This window comes from Triticum dicoccoides, unplaced genomic scaffold, assembly GCF_002162155.2.
Source record: "Triticum dicoccoides isolate Atlit2015 ecotype Zavitan unplaced genomic scaffold, WEW_v2.0 scaffold170541, whole genome shotgun sequence".
In the NCBI taxonomy this organism is placed as follows: domain Eukaryota; kingdom Viridiplantae; phylum Streptophyta; class Magnoliopsida; order Poales; family Poaceae; genus Triticum; species Triticum dicoccoides.
Window position 1 is genome coordinate 1 of NW_021221178.1, and position 8,794 is coordinate 8,794.

Here is an 8,794-nt window from a genome sequence, read left to right on the forward strand (position 1 = left end):
AGTAGAAATAAAGGACCCAAGATGGAGAACAGCAATGTTTGAAGAGATGGAAGCACTTGACAAAAATAATACTTGGATTCTCACCACTCTTCCTACAGGGAAAAAGACTGTGGGTTGTAAATGGGTATTCACAGTAAAACAAACTCCAGAAGGTAAAGTGGAGAGGTATAAGGCCAGGTTAGTAGCAAAGGGATATAGCCAAACCTATGGAGTAGATTATGATGAAACGTTTGCCACAGTAGCAAAAATGAACACCATTAGAACAATAATCTCAATTGCAGCAAACCGTAATTGGAAATTGTTTCAAATGGATGTTAAAAATGCGTTCCTCCATGGAGACTTGCAGGAAGAGGTGTATATGGAGATTCCTCCAGGATTCAATAGCCGTGAGACTGAATGCAAGGTTTGTAAACTAAAAAATCCCTCTATGGTCTAAAACAATCACCTCGAGCATGGTTTGGAAGGTTTAGAAAAGGAATTTGCTCCTTGGGATATCAACAAAGCAATGCTGATCACACTCTCTTCTTTAAACGTCATCATGATAAGATTACTATACTGACTGTATATGTTGATGATATAGTAATCACAGGGGATGATGTTGAGGAGATATCATACTTGAAGAAGATGATGGCTAAAATATTTGAAGTTAAAGACTTGGGCTATCTTCATTATTTTCTAGGGATTGAAGTTGTTTATGGGGCACAAGGTATTTACCTCTCTCAAAGGAAGTATGTACTTGATCTTCTTAATGAAACAGGTATGTTAGGATGCAAACCAGCAGCCACACCTATTGAGCAAAATCATCGTACCTTGGCAGACTCAGGTGACCCCGTAGACAAATACCAATATCAGAGGTTAGTTGGCCGTTTAATATATTTATCGCACACAAGGCCAGATATTGCATATGCAGTTAGTGTTGTAAGCCGTTATATGCATGATCCTCGTTCAGGCCATCTAGAAGTGGTAAATAGAATTTTGAGATATCTAAAAGGCTGTCCAGGGAAGGGAATCTTATTTTCTAATCATGGACATTTGAAGGTAGAGGGATATGCTGATGCAGATTGGGCTGGATGTCTAGATGATAGACGATCTACATCAGGTTATTGTGTGTTTGTTGGAGATAATCTAGTTTGTTGGAGAAGTAAAAAGCAAAATGTGGTGGCACGATCTACTGCTGAGGCAGAATTCAGGTCTATGGCTTCTGGTTTATGTGAACTGATGTGGTTGAGGATATTACTATCTGAGCTCGGTCTATTTGATGAAGGACCACTACAACTCTATTGTGATAACCAAGCTACAATCAATATAGTGCACAATCCAGTTCAGCATGATAGAACTAAGCATGTTGAAATTGATAGGCATTTCATTAGAGAGAAGTTAGATGAGGGGAGCCTTCGTGTTACTTTTGTTAAATCTGATAGTCAATTGGCAGATGTACTTACAAAAGGTGTTAGTGTTGTGTCTTTTGAGAAACTATGTAGCAAGATGGGGCTAATAGACTTATTTGCCCCATCTTGAGGGGGAGTGTTGTTAGGCCTTTGATGGAGGGTATAGTTTAGATATTGGAGTGTCAAGAGGGTGTTACCTGTAAGAGTGTGCTGCTGTAAAATATCTGTACAGAGAAAGGAAAGGGTGAACTTCCAGAGAAATCTCCTGTCCATTCCTCTCGCGAGTTACTGTAGCTCAGGCAATCCTCCAGTGAAAACAACTGGCTAGTTGAATTCATAAGCTCTGGTGGTACAGGAGCAGTGATGTTGTTTTTCAAGAGGTAAAGTTCAGTCAAATACCTCAAATTCCCAAGCTCAGCTGGTATACTCTCGGTGAGGTCGTTACTGCTTATGTCCAAAGAGGTTAAAGTGGTAAGAGCACCGAGTTCAGTTGGTATACTTCCATTGAGGTGATTGCCGGAGAGGCCCAAAGAAGTCAGACGTGACAAATTCCCAAGCTGTGGTGGTATAGGTCCAACAAGGTTGTTTTCGGAGAGGCTTAGTATGCTCAACCTGCTGAAGTCACTGATAAAGTTTGGCAGAGTTCCAGTGAAATTGTTGTAACTTAAATCCAGCTTCTACAAGTTTTTCCATGTGCATTGCGGCAAACTATCCATAAACACAGATGCTATATCTCCATTTATCCCATTACCATCGAGTTTAATGATTTCCAAACTGCAAATATTCTTAAGGTTTTCTGTCATCATCATGTCCATGTTCTGATTCTGTGAAATAACAAGGACTTGAAGGCGTGTCATGTTTCCTAGCGTGTCAGGGAACTGGCCGAATAGTGAGTTCTGCCCAAGATCGAGGTACTTGAGGCTTGTCGCTTTCCAAAACCAGCCAGATCCAAGTGAGTGCTCAAAAAAATTGAAGGGCAGGTCAAGCTTCTCAAGTTTTGTGAGATTAAGGTGCGGAAGTGATTGGTTTGCACTATCAAGAAGACAGTAAGAAAGATCAATAACCCTCAGAGGTGGAATCATATTCAGGGTTTGAGGCCAGTCAACTATCCCTGAGAGATTTACTCCACTCATGCCAAGGAACTTTAGGAAAGCTAGCTTTCTTAACCAGGTGATATCCGTTGAGTACATAGTACCAGAATAATAACCAGGTTGGCCAAGGTCAAGATACTGCAACTTAGACAGATTACCAAGATGAGAAGGCACCCTACCGGTAAATGGTATGCCAGAGAGGTTAAGGTATCTCAAGTTCCCCATGGAGCCCAGTAAATGAGGAATTTTGCTATTTGGCCCAAGTAAACAGTTCATGCTGAGGTCGAGGTGCTTTAGATGCTTCAAGGAAAGCAGAGATGGACTTATCTTGCCGAACAAAGCACTAGCACCAGCACATGCATCATAGTAGCCATAGGCGTCGAGCGTCACATTCGGATTTCGAAGGTGAAGCTTGATAACATGGCCTGTTCGGTTGCTGCAACTGACGCCTCTCCACCGACAGCAGTCCTGTCCTTGCCAGGGGGCGAGGAGGTCGGTGTTGTTGCTTCTAATGCCCTCTTTGAAGGAGAGCAAGGCGGCCCTCTCAGCAGGGATGCAGCCGCCGCCATGGGCATGCTGATGTTGCGGTTGTAATGCACCACTTGTGAAGAACAAAAATATGCTTATGCTGATGAGAATGAGCAAGAGCTTGGTTGTGTGACCCATGCTGGAAGAACGAGCTGTCTGGCTGGGGAAGCAGAGCCCAGTTTTATTTGTATTTAGGTACGTACCAGAGCCATACTACAACAAATGTTTGGCCAGAATTCCTAGACTCACGGAGTCTACGGTCAAAGTCTGGTTCATACAAATTTGTGGCCAGAGTGTGATGGGAGTCACCAGCCACTCGACTAGTTGCCTGACTGCAACCACATGGTGTATATGTGGTGTGCCCTCTGGAGCAGGACTGGTTACTATTCCAAATATGCCAAATTCCTTTTTTTATTACAATTTTCATTGAAACTCAAGAGCTTTCAACCTCAAACAACATACAAGAGCAAAAAGGGATTGAAAAGAGCATAAGTAGCACAAAATGGAGCTGTAGCTCCAATGGTAGCTGGCCGGATTTCTACCATAGTTCACCAATATATATAGAGTTTTGAGACCCACACAGATGAGTAATACAAGTGTTCTGTCCTTCCATGTTGTTTCCGAATTCTTGAATTAAGAAAGCGAATCAAAATGACAGGAGTTAACAATGCAGTTCTTTTTTCTGGCTATTAACAAATGACAGGAGTTACTATTACTGTAAGACTGATTAGTAACCAACCTTGCTGAAGGAGAATGAGTGTGTAACTACACCAGTGGTTTATGGTGAGATGTTTTCCTGTTGCATATGGACGTGCAGATTTATCTCCTTGACCTGCTAGCCTGCTACCACTATCTTTGTCGGAAAAAAAGGATGCTACCACTGTGCTAGTGCTGAGCTATATTTATATGTCTCCATTATGAGTAATTTGTATTCAAGTTGACAATAGATGCTAGAAGGCTTATGATGGCACCTGAACAAATTAATATTATTCTTGTGCCAAAATTCAGTAAGTAGTCTTTGAGGAGTTGAACTGAAGACGCTGCTGCTCCTACATTTTTTGCACAGGGAGTCATGTGTTGGGGAGTCTACTATCTGGCCTCGGGTTTACATTTTACTTTTGCTGCTTGCCTAACTGAACTTTGAGCTCTAAATAAAAATCTGGGCTACATTTTACATTTTCTCTAATTTTTTTATTTTCTGATGATAGGTTAATTTTCTTATTTTAGGGACTAAGCATGACGGACGAAGGGGAGCCTTGGCGCAGTGGTAAAGCTGCTGCCTTGTGACCATGAGGTCATGGGTTCAAGTCCTGGAAACAGCCTCTTACAGAAATGTAGGGAAAGGCTGCGTACTATAGACCCAAAGTGGTCGGACCCTTCCCTGGACCCTGCGCAAGCGGGAGCTACATGCACCAGGTTGCCCTTTTTTAGGGACTAAGCATGACGGACGGGCGTCTACGCTGGATATGAAACTGGCAGCGAATACGAGAATCATTTTGTTATGCAGATGTTTTTTTTTCTTGTGGGAAAAAAAACGTAGATCGCAACATTTCTTGCGGCCAGAAAGAGATTGAGATATGATGTGGGTACCTTATCCACTTTGGTTCCATGCGCAACCACACAGCTCGTAGATGTGACTGAAGACTGTCTAACTTAAGACTGAAGATGTCTCAAGTGACAAATGTGACTGTCCTCGCTTCTCTGCCTCACCGATGCTCGGACGTCTTAGATCGTTTCCTTACACTGTTACCGTTAAGGCGTTGCCGTGCCTAGTCACTTAACCTACCTACTTCACTTAATTCCTACTTATAAAGAGGCTGGGTTCTCTAAATTGTCAAAACCCTGTATAGTTGGATCTTGTTCATGGCCAGAATAGTTGGATCTTCAAGTAAGAAGCTTTGCATTTTAGTCCCTCTTTAACAATTCACACGCATACATCACAAGGCCCTTTAATCTCTTATAATGTTAGCCAAAACTGAAATTATATAGACCATTTCTTTTTGCAACCTTGTAACTGTTTGTACATATTTTATATTATATACCTGAAAAAAAATACCATAGAAAATTTGTTCTGTGGTAACGGCTTCAAGAAAATATTGCACCATGAAGCAAAAAAATCACATGAAGAGGTGCTTCCCACACCCTGCACCGGCTTCTCGCCCCCTCCCCACAGAAATAAATACTCCAGTGTAAGCCTAATTATCGGAAATTAAAATGCCACTGAGTTTTATACCCAGACGGCCAGACCTCTTAAGAATAAACGAAAGTGTAGATAATAACATCAACGGCTGTGCTCTAGCGGTGGGCATCTTGCAAAAATAAACTGTAATTAGTTGGAAACTAGCAGATAACATTAATGCTACTCTTGTTGAGTTTCCATGGTGTGGGACTCTTCTAGGTGCTTCTGAATGTTTAGAAGGAGGGGAGCAGCGTATATTTTCAGAAAGAAAAACAAGAAACTGAAGTGGACGGAATCTAAATTGAACATAATGTTTTGTGCAGCTGTAGGTATATCTTGATGCATGCTGGTCGACTTAGTCACTTGCAAATATCATTCTCAAGATGACTGATGAGACTTAAGAAATGTGAAAAGCCCCCGCAAAAAGGGAAAAAAATGTGACAATTGATTACTGCAAAATCTCATGATAAACCAAAATAATACACATGGGGTGCATTGTGAAACTAATATAAAGTTATCAAGCAGCAGACCCCATTTCTTCCATGACATGTAACAAACGAACAATTCAATGGTCTAACAAACAAACAGTTCGGATACAGGTAAATCTTGCCCTGCACTCAATCAAACTCCATAATGATGCCTGTCGTCTGCAGATCATACAACATAATTACGAATCCTCACGACACGTGAAGGGATAGAGATAACCCCGGTATTCCCCGTTCAGCCGCTGCACACGCATGCTCTGGAGATGCACCGCAAAATAGTTGTACTTGTCCATCTTGAAGATTATCTTGAAGAAGACGTTCCCATTTTGTGATTGCACGTTGCTAGCGCTCTCGACGATGTCGGCCATGTCGACGTCGCCCACCAGCCCCGTGATTACCGGCTGTAGCTCTACCTCTCTTTCCAGGCTGCACTGTTTGAAGAGACGCATAGTGCTGCCCTCTGGCGGCTTCGGGAGGCTGTAGAGCCGGAGCACTAGGAATTTATTTATGCACACGAACCACAACTTCTCGTCATCTCCCCTGCCATAATCCACGAACACGCCACACTTCGACGTCACCAACAGCGAAGTTCCCCCCTGTGCGCATATCCAGCATCAACGTCATCATGAGATCCGTCATGTGCATGGGTCCAATACTCTTGAACAGCGCGGTGCCAGCCCGAGCTGCTGGTAGACCATGAGTACCATCAATGCACCAGCCGTGGGGCCTCATACTGCTGGCCCAATAAGGTAGGGTGCTCCAGCTGCTGTCACCGGCGGCGCCACCCGAGTGCACAAATGTCCGGTAGATCCACTCACGATGGTAGTCACCAGGCACCGCCGCCACCCACACCACCTTGAACGACATATCTGAGGCTCCAGGTATGAGCAAACGCCTATTACTGGCAGCTACTACATCATCACTCAAGATGGCAGCGCCGAAGAATAAGTGATACTGGTTATTTGCCGCCAGAGGGAGTTCCTGCAATTCATGGATGATAGGGTTGTATACCGTGAAGACCAGCATGACCGGCTCATGAATGATGCGTCGTTCATGGCAAAGGAGGAGAAAGTTCTCCGAGGAGTCCACAATGAACCACGGACCACCAGGTAGAGGTAGTGGAAGGTTCGCTTGGATGTTGTTGGTTTTCTCGGCGAGTTCGGGCGATGCAATCTGGTCAATGGGAGTAAAGAGCATCGAGCGAATAGCCGGATCTTCTGGTGAAATTTCCTCTTGAAAAACGCCACAGAGCATAGGTGGCCGGTGAAGGCGAAGGATGCCACGGTCAGTGATCAAATGGGACCATGCACTAGTAGAAAAGGGGGCAATGGTCCAGGCCGGTCCAGCCCATTAGTCCCGGTTCAATCCAGAACCGGGACCAATGGGGGCATTGGACCCGGTTCTTGAGCCCCGGGGGCCGGCCTGGCCACGTGGGCCATTGGTCCCGGTTCGTCTGGACCTTTTGGTCCCGGTTGGAGGGACGAACCGGGACCAATAGGCCTCGCTCCTGGCCCACCACCATTGGTCCCGGTTGGTGGCACAAACCGGGGCCAAAGGCCAACCTTTAGTCCCGGTTCGTGCTATCAACCGGGACCAATGGTGGTGCCTATATATACCCCCTGCTCGCGAGCAGAGCACTCCCAGTGCTCTGTTTTTCGTGGCCGGCGAGGGGAGAGCTTTGTGGTGCTCTAGCTCACCTCCTATGCACAAGAGGTGTTCGATGGAATGCCCGAGCCACACTACTTAAGCTTTCTCCCCTCCAAGCTCGACCGCCAAGCTCCATTTTCCTCAATATTTGTCTAGATTTAGCAGTCCGTCACGCCCCGTCCCCGTCTTCACCGTCATCGATCACCCGCGCCGATCTCATCGCCGGCACCACCGTGCTGAGCCTCTTGTTCTTATCTTCTGTCTGAAAGGAAAAATATTGTTACTTGTATGTTTAGATAGATACTTGTATTATTTTCTTACTTTTATTATTGCATCTTATATAGTGCGATGGTTTTGGTATCCGCCCCCGTCGGCCCTCGTCCTGTCTATGATTCGGATGTGGTATATATTATCTTTTCATAACTATTGGTTCATTTATTGTTTATGACAATTATGCCGACCAACGTGACATAGATTTTATTTATCTAGGAGGTTGTTGAACCGGAAATTCCAACCGACCCTATTGTCGAGAGGTTAAATTTAGTTGAAGAAGAAAACAATTTTTTGAAGGAAAAAATTAGAAAAATTGAGGAGGAGAAGATGATATTGGAGTTGCATGTTGCGGATGTCGTCGATGATCACAAGATCAAGATGGATGCAATGCGCTTGAAGATTAGAAAGATAAGAAAATATGCCATTCATACCGAGGCTTGGTATCATTATGCCGTTGGATCAGTTGTTACATTGATTGCGATTATGATCGCATTTGTTTTCGCATTGAAATGTTTTACATAGTTTCAGTGTATGGTTTAATTAATTTAGATGCTCTGCAGAGCTTTATGTTGTTAGATGAGAACTATGTATGTACTTTGGTTTTAATGTGATGATGAACTTCTATTAATTTGGTCACTTCATTATATAATGCACGCAGATGAACCGGCAATGGATGTACGGTTCAAGGCACACCTTCGAGTACATTAAGGGCGTGCATGATTTTCTCGAAGTGGCTGAGGCAAACAAGCATAATGGTTTTATGTGTTGTCCATGCCCTATATGTGGGAATACGAAGTCTTACTCTGACCGGAAAATCCTCCACACCCACCTGCTTTACAAGGGTTTCATGCCACACTATAATGTTTGGACGAGGCACGAAGAAATAGGGGTTATGATGGAAGACGGCGAAGAAGAAGAGTACGATGATAACTATGCCCCCTGAATACGGTGATGCTCCTGAAGATCAAGAGGAACCAGACGATGTGCACGATGATGTTGCAACGGGCGAAGCTGCTGAAGATCAAGAGGAACCAGACGATGTGCCCGATGATGATGATCTCCGCCGGGTCATTGTCGATGCAAGGACGCAATGCGAAAGTCAAAAGGAGAAGCCGAAGTTCGATCGCATGCTAGAGGACCACAAAAAAGGGTTGTACCCCAATTGCGAAGATGGCAACACAAAGCTCGGTACCATACTGGAAT

General features: G+C 44.2%; 1 pseudogene; it reads right to left on the reverse strand.

The window, feature by feature from the left end:
- Nucleotides 1-1,429: 1,429 nt before the first annotated feature.
- Nucleotides 1,430-3,145, reverse strand: LOC119344490 (annotated as a pseudogene).
- Between the last annotated feature and the right edge of the window lie 5,649 nt (nucleotides 3,146-8,794).